The 18,921-nt window shown below is 31.1% G+C and overlaps 1 protein-coding gene across 1 annotated transcript in view; it reads left to right on the top strand.

The window, feature by feature from the left end:
• The window catches only part of LOC145283831 (uncharacterized), a 242,537-nt gene that overhangs the window by 124,811 nt on the left and 98,805 nt on the right, over positions 1 to 18,921 (top strand). The window lies entirely within an intron of this gene.

Below are 18,921 nucleotides of genomic sequence, written 5' to 3'. Positions count from 1 at the left end.
AATCAATAAAATATTATATCACATCATTGCTAATACAATAATCAATAAAATGATATATCACATCATCGCTAATACAATAATCAATAAAATAATATATCACATCATCGCTAATACAATAATCAATAAAATAATATATCACATCATCGCTAATACAATAATCAATAAAATAATATATCACATCATTGCTAATACAATAATCAATAAAATAATATATCACATCATTGCTAATACAATAATCAATACAATAATATATCATATCATTGCTAATACAATAATCAATAAAATAATATATCATATCATTGCTAATACAATAATCAATAAAATGATATATCACATCATTGCTAATACAATAATCAATAAAATGATACATCACATCATTGCTAATACAATAATCAATAAAATGATATATCACATCATTGCTAATACAATAATCAATAAAATAATATATCATATCATTGCTAATACAATAATCAATAAAATGATATATCACATCATTGCTAATACAATAATCAATAAAATGATATATCACATCATTGCTAATACAATAATCAATAAAATAATATATCACATCATTGCTAATACAATAATCAATAAAATAATATATCACATCATTGCTAATACAATAATCAATATAATAATATATCATGTCATTGCTAATACAATAATCAATAAAATAATATATCATATCATTGCTAATACAATAATCAATAAAATGATATATCACATCATTGCTAATACAATAATCAATAAAATGATATATCACATCATTGCTAATACAATAATCAATAAAATGATATATCACATCATTGCTAATACAATAATCAATAAAATAATATATCACATCATTGCTAATACAATAATCAATAAAATAATATATCACATCATTGCTAATACAATAATCAATAAAATGATATATCACATCATTGCTAATACAATAATCAATAAAATAATATATCACATCATTGCTAATACAATAATCAATAAAATGATATATCACATCATTGCTAGTACAATAATCAATAAAATGATATATCACATCATTGCTAATACAATAATCAATAAAATGATATATCACATCATTGCTAATACAATAATCAATAAAATAATATATCACATCATTGCTAATACAATAATCAATAAAATAATATATCACATCATTGCTAATACAATAATCAATAAAATAATATATCACATCATTGCTAATACAATAATCAATAAAATAATATATCACATCATTGCTAATACAATAATCAATAAAATAATATATCACATCATTGCTAATACAATAATCAATAAAATAATATATCACATCATCGCTAATACAATAATCAATAAAATAATATATCACATCATTGCTAATACAATAATCAATAAAATAATATATCACATCATTGCTAATACAATAATCAATAAAATAATATATCACATCATCGCTAATACAATAATCAATAAAATGATATATCACATCATTGCTAATACAATAATCAATAAAATAATATATCACATCATCGCTAATACAATAATCAATAAAATAATATATCACATCATCGCTAATACAATAATCAATAAAATAATATATCACATCATTGCTAATACAATAATCAATAAAATAATATATCACATCATTGCTAATACAATAATCAATACAATAATATATCATATCATTGCTAATACAATAATCAATAAAATGATATATCACATCATTGCTAATACAATAATCAATAAAATAATATATCACATCATTGCTAATACAATAATCAATAAAATGATATATCACATCATTGCTAATACAATAATCAATAAAATAATATATCACATCATTGCTAATACAATAATCAATAAAATAATATATCACATCATTGCTAATACAATAATCAATAAAATGATATATCACATCATTGCTAATACAATAATCAATAAAATGATATATCACATCATTGCTAATACAATAATCAATAAAATAATATATCACATCATTGCTAATACAATAATCAATAAAATGATATATCACATCATTGCTAATACAATAATCAATAAAATAATATATAACATCATTGCTTATACAATAATCAATAAAATAATATATCACATCATTGCTAATACAATAATCAATAAAATGATACATCACATCATTGCTAATACAATAATCAATAAAATGATATATCACATCATTGCTAATACAATAATCAATAAAATAATATATCATATCATTGCTAATACAATAATCAATAAAATGATATATCACATCATTGCTAATACAATAATCAATAAAATGATATATCACATCATTGCTAATACAATAATAAATAAAATAACATATCACATCATTGCTAATACAATAATCAATAAAATAATATATCACATCATCTCTAATACAATAATCAATAAAATAATATATCACATCATTGCTAATACTATAATCAATAAAATAATATATCACATCATTGCTAATACAATAATCAATAAAATATTATATCACATCATTGCTAATACAATAATCAATAAAATAATATATCACATCATTGCTAATACAATGATCAATAAAATATATCATATCATTGCTAATACAATAATCAATAAAATAATATATCATATCATTGCTAATACAATAATCAATAAAATGATATATCACATCATTGCTAATACAATAATCAATAAAATAAAATATCACATCATTGCTAATACAATAATCAATAAAATGATATATCACATCATTGCTAATACAATAATCAATAAAATAATATATCACATCATTGCTAATACAATAATCAATAAAATAATATATCACATCATTGCTAATACAATAATCAATAAAATAATATATCGCATCATTGCTAATACAATAATCAATAAAATGATATATCGCATCATTGCTAATACAATAATCAATAAAATAATATATCATATCATTGCTAATACAATAATCAATAAAATAATATATCACATCATTGCTAATACAATAATCAATAAAATAATATATCACATCATTGCTAATACAATAATCAATAAAATAATATATCACATCATTGCTAATACAATAATCAATAAAATAATATATCACATCATTGCTAATACAATAATCAATAAAATGATATATCACATCATTGCTAATACAATAATCAATTAAATGATATATCACATCATTGCAAATACAATAATCAATAAAATAATATATCACATCATTGCTAATACAATAATCAATAAAATAATATATCACATCATTGCTAATACAATAATCAATAAAATAATATATCACATCATTGCTAATACAATAATCAATAAAATGATATATCACATCATTGCTAATACAATAATCAATAAAATAATATATCACATCATTGCTAATACAATAATCAATAAAATGATATATCACATCATTGCTAATACAATAATCAATAAAATGATATATCACATCATTGCTAATACAATAATCAATAAAATAATATATCACATCATTGCTAATACAATAATCAATAAAATAATATATCACATCATTGCTAATACAATAATCAATAAAATGATATATCACATCATTGCTAATACAATAATCAATAAAATGATATATCACATCATTGCTAATACAATAATCAATAAAATGATATATCACATCATTGCTAATACAATAATCAATAAAATAATATATCACATCCTTGCTAATACAATAATCAATAAAATGATATATCACATCATTGCTAATACAATAATCAATAAAATAATATATCACATCATTGCTAATACAATAATCAATAAAATAATATATCACATCATCGCTAATACAATAATCAATAAAATAATATATAACATCATTGCTAATACAATAATCAATAAAATAATATATCACATCATCGCTAATACAATAATCAATAAAATATTATATCACATCATTGCTAATACAATAATCAATAAAATGATATATCACATCATTGCTAATACAATAATCAATAAAATAATATATCACATCATTGCTAATACAATAATCAATAAAATAATATATCACATCATCGCTAATACAATAATCAATAAAATAATATATCACATCATTGCTAATACAATAATCAATAAAATAATATATCACATCATTGCTAATACAATAATCAATAAAATAATATATCATATCATTGCTAATACAATAATCAATAAAATAATATATCATATCATTGCTAATACAATAATCAATAAAATGATATATCACATCATTGCTAATACAATAATCAATAAAATGATATATCACATCATTGCTAATACAATAATCAATAAAATAATATATCACATCATTGCTAATACAATAATCAATAAAATAATATATCACATCATTGCTAATACAATAATCAATAAAATGATATATCACATCATTGCTAATACAATAATCAATAAAATGATATATCACATCATTGCTAATACAATAATCAATAAAATAATATATCACATCATTGCTAATACAATAATCAATAAAATGATATATCACATCATTGCTAATACAATAATCAATAAAATAATATATCACATCATTGCTAATACAATAATCAATAAAATAATATATCACATCATTGCTAATACAATAATCAATAAAATGATATATCACATCATTGCTAATACAATAATCAATAAAATGATATATCACATCATTGCTAATACAATAATCAATAAAATGATATATCACATCATTGCTAATACAATAATCAATAAAATATTATATCACATCATTGCTAATACAATAATCAATAAAATGATATATCACATCATTGCTAATACAATAATCAATAAAATAATATATCACATCATTGCTAATACAATAATCAATAAAATAATATATCACATCATCGCTAATACAATAATCAATAAAATAATATATCACATCATCGCTAATACAATAATCAATAAAATAATATATCACATCATTGCTAATACAATAATCAATAAAATAATATATCACATCATCGCTAATACAATAATCAATAAAATAATATATCACATCATTGCTAATACAATAATCAATAAAATAATATATCACATCATTGCTAATACAATAATCAATAAAATAATATATCACATCATTGCTAATACAATAATCAATAAAATAATATATCACATCATTGCTAATACAATAATCAATAAAATGATATATCACATCATTGCTAATACAATAATCAATAAAATAACATATCACATCATTGCTAATACAATAATCAATAAAATAATATATCACATCATTGCTAATACAATAATCAATAAAATGATATATCACATCATTGCTAATACAATAATCAATAAAATGATATATCACATCATTGCTAATACAATAATCAATAAAATGATATATCACATCATTGCTAATACAATAATACATAAAATGATATATCACATCATTGCTAATACAATAATCAATAAAATAATATATCACATCATTGCTAATACAATAATCAATAAAATAATATATCACATCATTGCTAATACAATAATCAATAAAATGATATATCACATCATTGCTAATACAATAATCAATAAAATGATATATCACATCATTGCTAATACAATAATCAATAAAATAATATATCACATCATTGCTAATACAATAATCAATAAAATAATATATCACATCATTGCTAATACAATAATCAATAAAATAATATATCACATCATTGCTAATACAATAATCAATAAAATAATATATCACATCATTGCTAATACAATAATCAATAAAATATTATATCACATCATTGCTAATACAATAATCAATAAAATGATATATCACATCATTGCTAATACAATAATCAATAAAATAATATATCACATCATTGCTAATACAATAATCAATAAAATAATATATCACATCATTGCTAATACAATAATCAATAAAATGATATATCACATCATTGCTAATACAATAATCAATAAAATAATATATCACATCATTGCTAATACAATAATCAATAAAATAATATATCACATCATCGCTAATACAATAATCAATAAAATAATATATCACATCATCGCTAATACAATAATCAATAAAATAATATATCACATCATTGCTAATACAATAATCAATAAAATAATATATCACATCATTGCTAATACAATAATCAATAAAATAAAAATGATAATCACAGAAATCCTTGATCATTGTTCAGATTGTTGTTGATGATCAGCATCAAGTTTTGGAATATTTGATACTATAGGAGGTGGTAGTAGGTATTCGAGTGTTCTAAGGAGGCGTTTGCCAAAAAAAGGTTGGGAAACTTTGATTTAAATCAACAAAATAAAAATTAGGCTTTCATTGAAAAGCGATTACTTCTCAGCAGTCATAAAATTCAATGGTTTCATTCTCTTTTCAAATATTTCTGCTTTAAGTCTGACTTTCACCAACGATGTTGCCATTGCTTGCCAGATTTTCTGTAAAAAGAATTAGAAAAATTGATTCACAGAAAATCTTTACTTTTTATTACAAAGTTATCATCGCTGGCAGTGTGTGTGTGTGTGTGTGTGTGAGTGAGAGAGAGAGAGAGAGAGAGAGAGAGAGAGAGAGAGAGTCTTCGATCACCACGTTTCACTGTATTTATGCGGTTTCTATTCACAGGACACATTCGATAGCTAAGAAAAACTTGTCGAAAATATGAATCAGAAATCAATCAGATCTAGGAAACACTTAAACTTTGTTAACATATGGTATGATTCTTTTATTAATTTTTCCAATTAAAAATAAGTTTGATGCAATCAATTTTCTCGTGAATTGTGCATCCCAAAAAGAAACACTTACTAGAAGCTCTTTCACCGGCTCCTTTTAAGCATCTCAGGGACCCCCCCCCCCACTATATGATAAGTTTGGCCATCGCCCACCTAAAATCTCGTAACGCCCCCTTCCCCTGGTGGGTAGTATGCTGCCCCGTTGGGAAACCCTGATCTAAATGTTATATTATGAATAAGCGTATGGTGGCGAGAAGGAACCAGACAAACAATATGTATTTAAATTTTAAATGATTGATTTTTTTAATCGTTTATTTATAAAAACAAACTTAACAAGAAAGATAACAAAGTGTTTAAAGTTCGTAAGGATGTGAGAATGTTCAGGAAAGAAGATTTTTATCGTAAAGTTAATGTTTGTAACTTCTTAGGAAAGAAAAGTCGTGCGCTAATATGAAATTGTGATGAAATAAGAAGTGAAAATGTTAATTCTCGCTGTTGGTGTTTCCACGTTGAGAAATTGATGGGTGATGCGCGCGTGAAAGTGGGTTTAACATCGGGTGGGGGGGGGGGTCCGACGGAGCCGATAATTATCCCATGCTGGTCAACTTGCTGTGACTCTGGGCGACTGCTTTTTTGTCGCGATGGCTAGTATTTATATAGTGGTGTCGTAGACGTAGTTGAAGACAAAGGACAAACTGATAATTAGCTTATATTTTTCTATTAATTGTGTTTGTTTGTGTCTTAATGCGTTGTAGGAAATCGTCTGTTTGGTGTATGTATGCATGTGTTATATGGATTTAAAGCTGAAAAAGTTGTGAATGTAACCTAGTCGGTATTGAATTGTTGCAATGTTTTATGTAATATTTATTTGCATTAATATACTGTCTAATTTGCGTTTACTGTGATGCTTGGTTTTCTCTTTTGTTGTGCAACCTTATCTAGCGGTTTTCTTGGTAGAAGTGATGTGCAAGCTATTCTATTGATGTGTGTATGTGAGAAAATGGGCTTTGAAATTGATGTGTGTATTTATTGAGTTCATTTGTATTAAACTCGACGAACATCTTTGTCTTAGCGTCGCCATTATTGACTGTTGCAGCTGCTGCTGCTTTCTGGTTTATCATGTAAATATTGAGGGATATGCGAATATAACATAAATAAAGAATAAATATACAATGTAAGGCACAATTCAGAGTTTATTTATCTAAGAGTTGCAATAACATTTACTGATGAATTTCATCGTTTACCTTACTGTCATGGAGTTTTATCACTCAAGCCGCCATCTTGAAATCAGCAACTTGTTGATTCCAAGATGGTGGCTTGAGAATCAGCTCACGTTGTGTCAAATATTTGAAGGTGGAAGTAGGAGGGTTTTTTTTTCTGATTGTCATTTTTAATGTGAGATTTTCGTATTTGACTAGTGTGATTTTTATTTTTTTATTTTTTACCCATCTTCATCCCAAACAAGATATATCACCACTTGGACGTAAGGGGCTACTAATTGGGACCATGCCTAAGAAAGATTAACAAGATGTTGGTCTGTTACATTTGAACTTCTGCATATCAGTATAGTTAGAGAAGCAGGTAGCAGGAAGGGAATTCCAAAGTCTACCTGTTGAGGGAAGAAATTATTAGAGTAGAAAGCTTTCTGTCATTTAGGGACTTCAATAGTGAAGGAGTGTGATTTTGTTGTTTAGCAGATTTATCAGGAATATGCACGTCTAGGGCACACAAGTGCAATGAGTTCATCAGAACACACTTCATTAAAATACTTGTAAAACAGGAATAGGGATGCAAAATTAAAGAATAATAAAGTAAGAGAAAACAAAGGTTTTATCAACTTAAAATCGTTCACATGACAGCTTCCTTATATTAAGAATAATCACTAAAAACCAGCTTAATATATCCACCTTTTAGGCAACAAAGCATCTCTAATCGTAATTGTTGTTGTTCCTAGGTTATACAACATAACATTTAGTCCATATGCCTTGACTTTCTCTTAGTGATCGTCTGGAGCTCATTAATCTCCACCTTTCTGTTTTATCCAATCGAGCTCTGACTATAATCGAGTTCTTATGGCAGAACAGCTACTTCCGGCCAAGGGAGATAACTACAATATTTATTATAGCTAAGGAACCAAAGGTTCCAAATTATAACATTTTCCCCTTGAATGATTATTAAGTATCGAATTATAAAGAGGATAATTAAAGTTAGTTTGTCCAGCATTAAGTTACAAAGTCCTTATATTTACTTGGGATTCATCGCATTCTGGATGACCTCTGCACCGAGTAGTTGGGATTTTGATCCCCAGCATCACTTTCTTGGGAGGCGTTGATTTCTTCAGGATCAGGCAAAAGATTCTTTTCCTCCACATTGGTCATGTTTTCATCAATAGGCGGCCCTTTAGAAGCCTCAGCACTTGCAGGATTGCTTTTAGTGTGAAGGTCTTTTTCATTACAGGAGTTAGGAGCCAGGTCTCGCATATTAACAGTAGTTTTGGCACGAGAAGGTAGTCGCACATGAGCGTAGTAGGGGTTGACGTCTAATAGGGTAGCAGGAGTTACAGTAGAGTCGAATTTACTAGACAGCATGATTTCTGACATATATTTAACATATAGTTTCGGCCAAGATGGAATCGAAGTACCAGAGGAGGGTTTATGTCTATATTTGAGTAGCCTATCATAAAAGTCATATTAGTGGCAGTGCTAAGTAGCGATCGAATTGAGTGAAGAGCGTCAGGTCTTCTCAATAGGCCAACTTCATGTTGCTAGAGTGTAAGGGTGTTTGGCTGGCCTTCCATAAAGTTCCATTGAGTTTCTCAATCTGCCCATTACCTTCGGGGTGATATCCATTTTCGAGGTAGCAATACATTTCCCAAGTAAGTAGTCTCTAATTTCACCAGAAAGGAAGTCGACAGCCCTATCAGTACGTATCATATTAGGCACACCAAAAATTGAAAATAGTTGGTTTAGACAGCAGATTATGGTTTTGCTTGTCATGTCTTTACAGGGAAAGGCAAAAAGAAAGCAAGAATACTCATCAATTATGGTGAGTATTTGTTACCATGCGAAGCAGTAGGTAGGGAGCTTTGAAGTCAATGTTTAATTGCTGAAAAGGTAGTATAGCCTGTACGAGTGTTGCTTTGTTACAACTGGCAAATTTGAGCTTCAAATACTAGCAGGAGGAGCCAGAGTCGGATATGTTTTTAACATTCCAAAGAGTATGGAAGGTTACTTGTTCTGATGAAGTGGTTGTAACACCAGGATAGCATAGTCTAACATGCAAATCGTGAAGGTATTGTAGAGTGTGTGTTAGAGCAGAGATGCAAGAGAATGTGTCAGCAGCTGCATTTTCCATTCCTGGATGGTAGACGATACTGAATTTGAACTGTGACTGTTCAATCGGCCAATGACATATCTTATCATTTTTGATTTTTGATTTCTTACCGTTGTCAAACATGAAACTAATGCTCTTTTGCTTCGTAATGACTTTGAAGTGTCTTCCGAGTAGAAAGTGTCATCACTTTTGGAAAGCTTTAACAATAGCAGCAGCTTCCTTTTCAACAGCATGATGTTTAATTTCGTTCGGATTTAGCATCCGTGAAAATAAAGCAATAGGTGGACCTTGTTGGTTTAATGTAGCAGCTGTGCATCTGTTTCTACTTCAAATTTCCTATCCGGGTCAATTGTTAGTGTAGCATTTTTTGGGATCAGTCTTCAACGTTTGAAAAGAGTTTAAGACAGATGGGGGCTTTGTTGTGGTTGAGTAGCAGTATTTTATCAGAAGTTTTGAATAAAGTTATTATAATACAAGAACATTCCGACTACTCATTTTTGAGACATGAGATTTAGAGGTGGTGGCATTTTAAGGAGTGGTTTTAGTCTTTGGTAGTCAGGAGCAATTTGATTGTTTTGGATTGTGTGATCAAGTAAAGTGATTGAGGTAGCTGAAATGACGCTCTTACTTTGGTTCAGCATCATCTTGTATCTTTTTGCTACATCATAAAATCTTTTGATCCTTTCCGCATATTGTGACATTGTCTACGTACACGAAGTTGTCTGTCAAATTCTCCTTCTCTATGATGTCCTCGATGCATTTTTGGAATGCACTTACTCCATTTATGACACCAAACGGTAGACAAGTAAACTGGTACAGTTTTCCACTTACTTCGAAAGCAGTGTATTTTCAATCAATGTGACTTATCGGTATTTGGTGGTATGCAGACTTTAGGTCGAGTGTTGCGAAGATATTATACCGTGCTACATCGTTAATCATTTTATTGATGTTAAGGCATGGGATAGGCGTCAAGTTCCGTAAATCTATTTATGATATACCTGTAGTTGACAACCATTCTTTTTGTGTGATTTTTGTTGGAGGTAACTAGAACTTGAGATCGCGAAGGAGATATAGAAGGCTCTATTATGCCTTCTCTCAACATCCTAGCAGTTTCCTCTCTGATGAATTTGTCGTCAGCAATGGTGTGACGACAAGATTTGGTTGCAATAAGAATTGTACGTAGAGAGAGATGAGAAAAGAGGAGGAGGAAGGTTTATAGATGGAAAAGAGTGGTTCTTGTTAACAGCTCCAATGACAAGTTCATGCCAGGACCATCAAATTTCCGGGTCAGTCTTTTGTACATTTTGTTAGAATGTCTTTCCCGATAATTATGTCGATAAACAGATTCTTGATTACCTCCACAGTCATGCCAGGATGGTTCTTATTATTTAGAGCAATGTTAACAATGGTTTCACCAATAATTTTGGTGTGTTGATTAGGGTTTGCCAACGCTATGGTCTTTTCTTTAGGTATAATGAAGAGCTTCAGTTTTTTTTGTGGTATTTTTGTTGATAAATGTCCCTATACTACCAGAATCTACCATAACGTTAACAATATGCCCATTTATTTTACATTTAATAGACGTAACATCTTTTGTTTCGGTTCCGATTCAGGTGAGATTAGGTGGAGGTGAGTCTGGGTCGTATAATACTGTTAAAGAGCATCTCTCCTCTCTCTCTCTCTGGCTCTTTCATACTCTCTCTATTTTCTCTCTCTGTGTCTCTATTAGATAGTAGATCGAGAGAGAGAGGGGGAGATGGTGGGAGGATGTCAGAGAGATATTTTTGTAGTTAATCCACGTTGCAGGAAGTGACGTTTCATCTAACCGGATGTCATGTGATGCTACGTGACAAGGTTGGTGAAACGTTGAGTCTCTCAGAAAAAGCCGAGCCGAGCAGAAGTCTAAAATGGTTCTCTCCTAAGTAAGGGAGGAGATGCGCGCCCCAGACGTGGGACGTGGTAGGTACCCACAGTGGAGACCATCGATGGCGACATCTGCAGATCATGCCTGGGAGAATAAAAGGTTGAAAACCCAACATCTGTCTTCATCTTGTGTATTCCGGCGAAAACAGCAAGAGAGCTCCACCCATATGAAGACTCTCCCAGAGCAGCAAAACCAGGTATGAACTTCTATATATAAACACATACATCCACAAGTGTCCTAACCACCAGACAAACGGTTTAAGGGATCTTGGGTCCCGTTCTCTCGTCTCTTAACACTTGTAATATCTCTCTCATCGTCGTAAACTTTTTCTCTTCATTAGTAAAATGGACACGTCATCACCAGGGTACCAGTATCCCTCAAGTAAAGTGTCCAAGACCAAATCCGTTTCTTCTCCCTCCCTTATGTAACAATACTGCAGCAGTAGAAGAGGAAGATTTACATGCCTCACACCAATGGACATTCTTTTCACATTTCCTACACTCGGTATTACGCGCTGGGCATAGCGCTTGCAAGTGCTGAGAGTTCCCACGCAAAAAAAACAATTTCTTTTTGGATGAGTATTTCCCTATATAATGGCTAAGTGGGCGTCTTCTGATGGAACTACAGTAGCGCTTATGTTAAGGTTGTTTTTGTCGCTTACCGAATGGTTCTCTGCTTGTTCCAGGGATCTGGCCATTGCATAGGTCTATTGTTGCGTTAAGAACGATTATTCGAGCAAGCATTGCAAATTGATGGGAAGATGTCACTAATAAAAGCATCTCGAATATATTGTTTCTTGTTCTCTTTTGCGGTTACAACTTGGAATTCACATGATTTTGCGAGTACTTCTAATTGTTGCATAAATGCGTCGATAGTTTGTGCCGGTTGTTGTTTATTTATAAGTAACCGGTGTCCATTGTATACAACATTTGCCGGCTTAATGTAGGCAATATGTAGAGATTTTATCGCTCTGTTATAGTCCACAGCATCGCTTATTATTTCATAGATCGTCGCTGAAATAGAGTTGATTAAGGCAAAGAAATTTTGGGAGTTATTTTCAATTTTGCCGTTGTTTGTGGTATGTATATAGTTTTTGAAGGTTAGTTATTTTCAATTTTGCCGTTGTTTGTGGTATGTATATAGTTTTTGAAGGTTAGTTTCCCGTGTTTGTACACTTTCTCTGAATTCGGAGTAGCGGGTTCTATGTCAAATCTGTCAGGGTGTAGTAGTCTGTCCATTTTGTTGCTTTTCTTTTATTTTAAGTTGATAAAATTGTAGTGATGTGTAAAGAAGAATTAAGTAAGAGAAAACAGGAATGCCTTTGATAATTAATACATGTGCTCTGACTCTAGTCAAGTTCTTATGGCGAAACAGCTACTTCCAGCCGAAGGGGATAACTACAAAATTTATTATAGCTAAGGAACTAAAGGTAATTTAAATCATAGCATTTACAGTGATGGGACAGAGGTTGGAGCCTAGTTGACAAAGTGGGACCTATTAGATTAGAGACTCTTTTTGCTCCCTATTCAAGAGTGAAAGACTAGTGGTAGATCCACCAGCCCAGATATGGTAACAATACTCCATGTATGAGCAAATTGTAACCTTGTAGAGCTACTGGATACTCTCAGATGTGAGTAGTTTTCTAGCATGATAGAGGGAGCCTATCTTCTTTGCAATAGCTTTCGCAGTGTCCTCAATATATTTGTTCTAGTTCATATTTCCTGTGAATGTTAAGCTGAAGAGTTTGAAGGAAGAATTCTCAGATAGGGAGTTATTTGTCATGGATATCAGTGGTTGGATAGGCTTCTTATAATTGTTAAGGGAGAGCAGCTTAGTCTTACTAACATTAAAAGTTAGCATCCATTTACGGCCCAATTCCACTACAGTCTTGAGGTCATTTTTTAAGAATTCAGTCAGTTTTAGATTTGTGTACATCCTTTCTTCCATCATGCATGTTATAGAAAGTTGTATCATCAGCAAATTTATTATTAAATGATAGTCTCTGATGAGCAGCCTGTTAATTTTTCTATCCTTTGCAAATGATTCAAATTTTAGTATGTTATTATGGATGGTAACGACTACCAGTTGTCAAAATTTCATCTTTTCACAGTTGTTATCTCTAACAAATATTAGGTTTTAAAATTTTGTCCCTTAGTTTTGGATGCTGCTGTATTTCAAGTTTCAAGTCAGTAGATCAAAATTGATGGAGGAGTTTAAGTGAGATCATTCCTCAGACAGACGTTACTTAATCTCTCTCTCTCTCTCTCTCTCTATATATATATATATATATATATATATATATATATATATATATAAAAATAAAATTTTATTTTGAACTCTGGATGTGTATACACTAGTAAACTACTATCCCATGTATGGTATAATCACATTGACGCACTGGTTCCCGTTAGGTCATCAGATTGAAGCATCTGTGTTTCTGATCACTATTAAAATGGATGACCATTTGGAAATACCTTATCTCAGCATTGTTTCCAGTCGTTCTGGGCTTCTTCTGCCCACTGGAATCAAGCAGTGCTAACTCAGGAGAGGAGCGGTTAGGAATTGTGCAACCCTTGCTTTAACATTCAGCACTTGTCATTCATCATCCCTCCAGGATTATCAGATGGTCATTGTCATTTCGACGAACGAATATCAACTACCCCAACGTTGGTCAAGTTTTGTGTAAATTGAAAGGAATTGCGTGGGTGTATTTCTGAGCTAAAATTGATTAATTTCTTCACATTTGACAAATAAAAAAACAACCTTACTGAAAGCATGAAAGTATGTTAATTATAAGGGATATTATGATTTTTTAATGTTTCAAACGATCCGCCATTTTTTTTTTTTTTATAGGAGAGTAAAAGAAGTGATCACCAGACGTGGCCTTCTATTAAAAGGCTATACAGCAGCTATAATCTCTCTCTCTCTAAGTAATTTTAGAAATGATTGTTACAATCTCTGTTCCGGTAAAAACAGGTGCTCGCGTAAATAGATAAACACCCTTTCAAACTTTGGTTGGGTAATTATTTTGTCTGATATACATCAAAGTGGTCAATTAAATATAGACTATAAAAGTGATAAAGAATTAAAAAAAAAAAAAAAAATGACCAGCAGACGTGATCAGTCTGCTTTAGAAAAACTTGACTCTGATGCCACCTCAGACGTGCGGAGCTGGCTGAAAAAATTTAACTTCTGATTCCATATTCAGTTTTAAAAAGCTTGACTTTAAAAAATGGAATAATCTTTTTTATTTTTGTTACTCACATATCAAGGTCTAAAGGCGCTTTGAGGATAAGATTTGATTAGATTGTCAGTTGACGATGAACCACATCTTTGAGATGATTGGAAACAATAGTTGAAACGCGTCAGAATTTGATTATTTAAGTGAGCAGCTCGACCAGAATTTGTTAAAATTGGACTTGAAAACGATCGTGTTGTAGTCAGCTGGGAAGCAGCCACATAATATTATATTCCACAGATGGAAATTTTTTGGAAAGGAATTTTAGTAATGGGAGTTCTATTTAGTTTTGTTCAAGGGGGAAGAAAAAGACAATATTTATAGAGGTTGTTGCTAGACGAGTTTTTGCTGTGAATGTTTTCTTTCAGCTATGGGTAAAATAGTCTCTTGTGTTCAATAAATCATTCAGTTATTTTTAATAGGTTTATTTGGGAGATTTTTGTTTACATTCAACATTTTTGTGGACTTTTTAAGAATCGAGGAATAGAAAGAAAAGTAACGTATTTCTATATAGTACCATCTATTTTTCCATATAAATTTCAATTTAATTCTCAACATATTTAATATTCAGTAATGTACGTTTGAATAATTAAAATTATCGAAAATAATTAGTTGCATTATTGCAAGCGAATGTACGCCATATTTACTTGAAATGAAAACAGTTTTTTTTTTTCTACGTTTCTGAATATTTGAGATGAGGATTCGTTATTCATTATTTGAATTCTTCGAACCACCGTTCTCATTTGGAGTGTGATTTTCACAACGTTTCAGTCGATTTAACCTCATGCAGATATCTTATCGAATTCGGAAATCTTTCTGTTGAACCTGGGGAATTTCGAGCACTTACCATGAAAATAACGATAGAGAATCACTGAAAAAATAATTGGATCACTCTACCACACTAGAAGGTACCTGACTAACCCCTGATACAATCCTCTACCTGTATAAGCCAGATACGACCCAACATGGAGTACTACTGCCACATCTGGGAAGGTGGTGCGCAAGTCATTCTTTCCTGTCTTGAGAGTGTACAAAGTCAATCTAAGTGGGCATAATTTATTTTCGTTCCTCCAATCTCCTCCTTTTTGTGGTCACCACATTAAGGCCCGGAAACCACTCTAAGATAAAGATTAAGTGGTAAGACAGGATGAATCATGGGGGAACTTGGGCAGGGCTAGATTATCTAAGAGGACGACTCCATAGGAACTTATTCACATTGGAGTTGAAAAAAACATGTTATAGTCAGCCGGGAAGCAGACACAGTATTGCATTCCACAGACGGACAGAAAGAACCTCTTTAGGCCATGACATTTCGAAGTCTTAAAGAGTTTTTTTCCCCTTTTCCTTATTGATTTGATGATATAATAAAGTTTTATTTTACTTTGAATTTTCATTCCTTATATTAATTGTTCCACTTATTCGAGTAGAACTTTTATTATCTTAATAGGTTTCTTTGTACAAAGATTGTTTGTTTTTTATCCTTATCAATTTTATTCATTACTATATATATAGTAGATGTACCCGGCTTGCTCGGTATTAAAATGTAACGTTAAATTCCTTTAAAAAATGAAGTAAAAACAAAAAAACTGAAAGAAACTGAAACATGTGCATGTGAATATTGTGTTTTTTTTTCGTTTCTTGTAAATGAAAAAGAAAAAAATGCTCGAGCTGAGATCGAAGCCAAAACCTAAAGACAGTGAGTCAAGTACAATAACTATTAGGCTAGCTTGACATGATCTTTAAAAAGTGTTTTCAAACCTACTTATCTAATATATAAACGTCTGTCTCGGGCTTCAAATGATTGGATTTTTTTATGGATCGTTCTTCGATGGGACTTTAGCCGGTTAAAATTATTTTTAAGGGGTCAAAAATGGATCAAAATTGAAAAAATCATTAAACATTTATTACATTCATCTTAGTTTATTTTTAATTTTTAATCAGTTTATATGCGTGTCACGTTGGTACAGTGGTAACATCACCAGCTTTGAATGCTACAGTTTCGGTTTCAATTCTAGCTGATAGCGCCTAAATACTTTTGGAAATCACAGCTCTCTAATAATATATACGAAATCTGGACAAATTAAAATATCATACTTAAGCGTATTTTACGCCCGGGCAAAGCTGCCCCCCCCCCTCCGCTAGTAGAATATATTTTTATCTTATCAAGTTTTTTTTTTTGTATCTACATTTCTTATACTTAATTCTGTAGAAAAAAACCAACAAGTTGCACAAGGCCTGTTTTGAAATGTAGTTCCTGGTGATGTTACACGCTTGAAGGCAGAGATAAACATTGCCTAAATTCTTTCTTGGGGTCACCTCAGATACCAGACATTGACCCTGATCTTTCCCCTTTTTTTTTGCAATGGGTCAAGTGTAGGCTAGGATAATGGTCTCTTAGAGCTGAGAAAAATAATCTTAATCTCTTCACTTCCTGCACGAATTTATTTAAAACAATCAAACTTTTTTCTTAGTTACACCTTAATAACCTTTTACTCTTGTACGTTTCTGCTCTCCTGAACATTAGCCCAGTCTAAATCAGCAACACTGACACATAAGTACAAACGAACGATAAAAGTGGAATGATAAAAGTGTCGCCCTAAAGAAAACAACACTACAGCTTTATTTTAAAACTTTTATTTAAAAAATTAATTCAGGTAACTTGATTATGTAGTAGAGCTAATATCTACTCAATATAGCTGCCTTCAACCTCAATCACCGCCTCGATACGGGTCTGGAACTGGGAGCATGCCTTTTCCCAAGTACCCACAGAAGCTCAGTGAGTACTCAGCGGATGGTGGCAATTAGGCTGGCTTTTGTATTGTGGGAGGTCATGTTGGTGATGTTTTCAACACATGACCAAATGAAGTAGTCCAGCGTGTTCAGGTTGGGGGGAGAAGGGTGGGAAGCAGTGAGAGAAGGTTACAAAGTCATAGCGTTCCTTCTGAAGCCAAACCTGTGTCTCTTTGGACTTGTGGGCCAACACAGTCCTGTTGCCACACCCAGGGTCTGCCAGCAGCGACCTGATTGTACCAAAGATCACCACACTCTTCAGCACATCCACTTTGGTGTACCTGGATGTGCTGGAGAGTTTGAAGATGTGAGATGACATGGTGTGGCCCTTACTTGAAATGACATAACAATGGCCGGAAACTTTGTTTCATCACTTCACCCTGGGCATGTCCCTGTTATTCATGGCAATCCAGCGATGCATTTTGAGGGTGCTGGCAACGGTCCTGTTGTCATAACTTGGATCGGTAGAGAGCATGAGTTATACAACTTGGCATCTTTGATCTCGCTTATTGTACATTGTGCCACTTTCAGACATAATAGAAGGCTCTTGTCGCTCTTGGGATTTGTACACAACTGGCCAACTAGTATATGATTTAAAAAAAAAAACAAAAAAAAAAAAAACAAACTAGTTTTCATGAAACGGAAATGGAATCCTATATTTTCTAGGGAAACAATTTTATCATTCAACCTTGTATATGCCCGATGTTCTATTCTGGTTCCTTTTGACCATGTTCTATTAATCTATTTTTTTTTTTTATAGCTTTTTTACTGCAGCTATTCGTTAGCTTCACTTCTCTATGTATAAAGCTCAGTTGTCCGTATGTCTGTATCACAGTATAGCAATAGTACAGTTAAACATAGTATCACAGTTGACATAAGAGCCAAACTAACTGCAGATTTGGAATCAACATTGTTTTTATCAATGTCAGCAGTTCTTAAATATTTTTTTAAA

Source organism: Euprymna scolopes, chromosome 8, assembly GCF_053919585.1.
Source record: "Euprymna scolopes isolate OS-2025 chromosome 8, ASM5391958v1, whole genome shotgun sequence".
Classification (NCBI taxonomy): domain Eukaryota; kingdom Metazoa; phylum Mollusca; class Cephalopoda; order Sepiida; family Sepiolidae; genus Euprymna; species Euprymna scolopes.
This window is presented reverse-complemented; position numbering and strand designations above follow the sequence as displayed.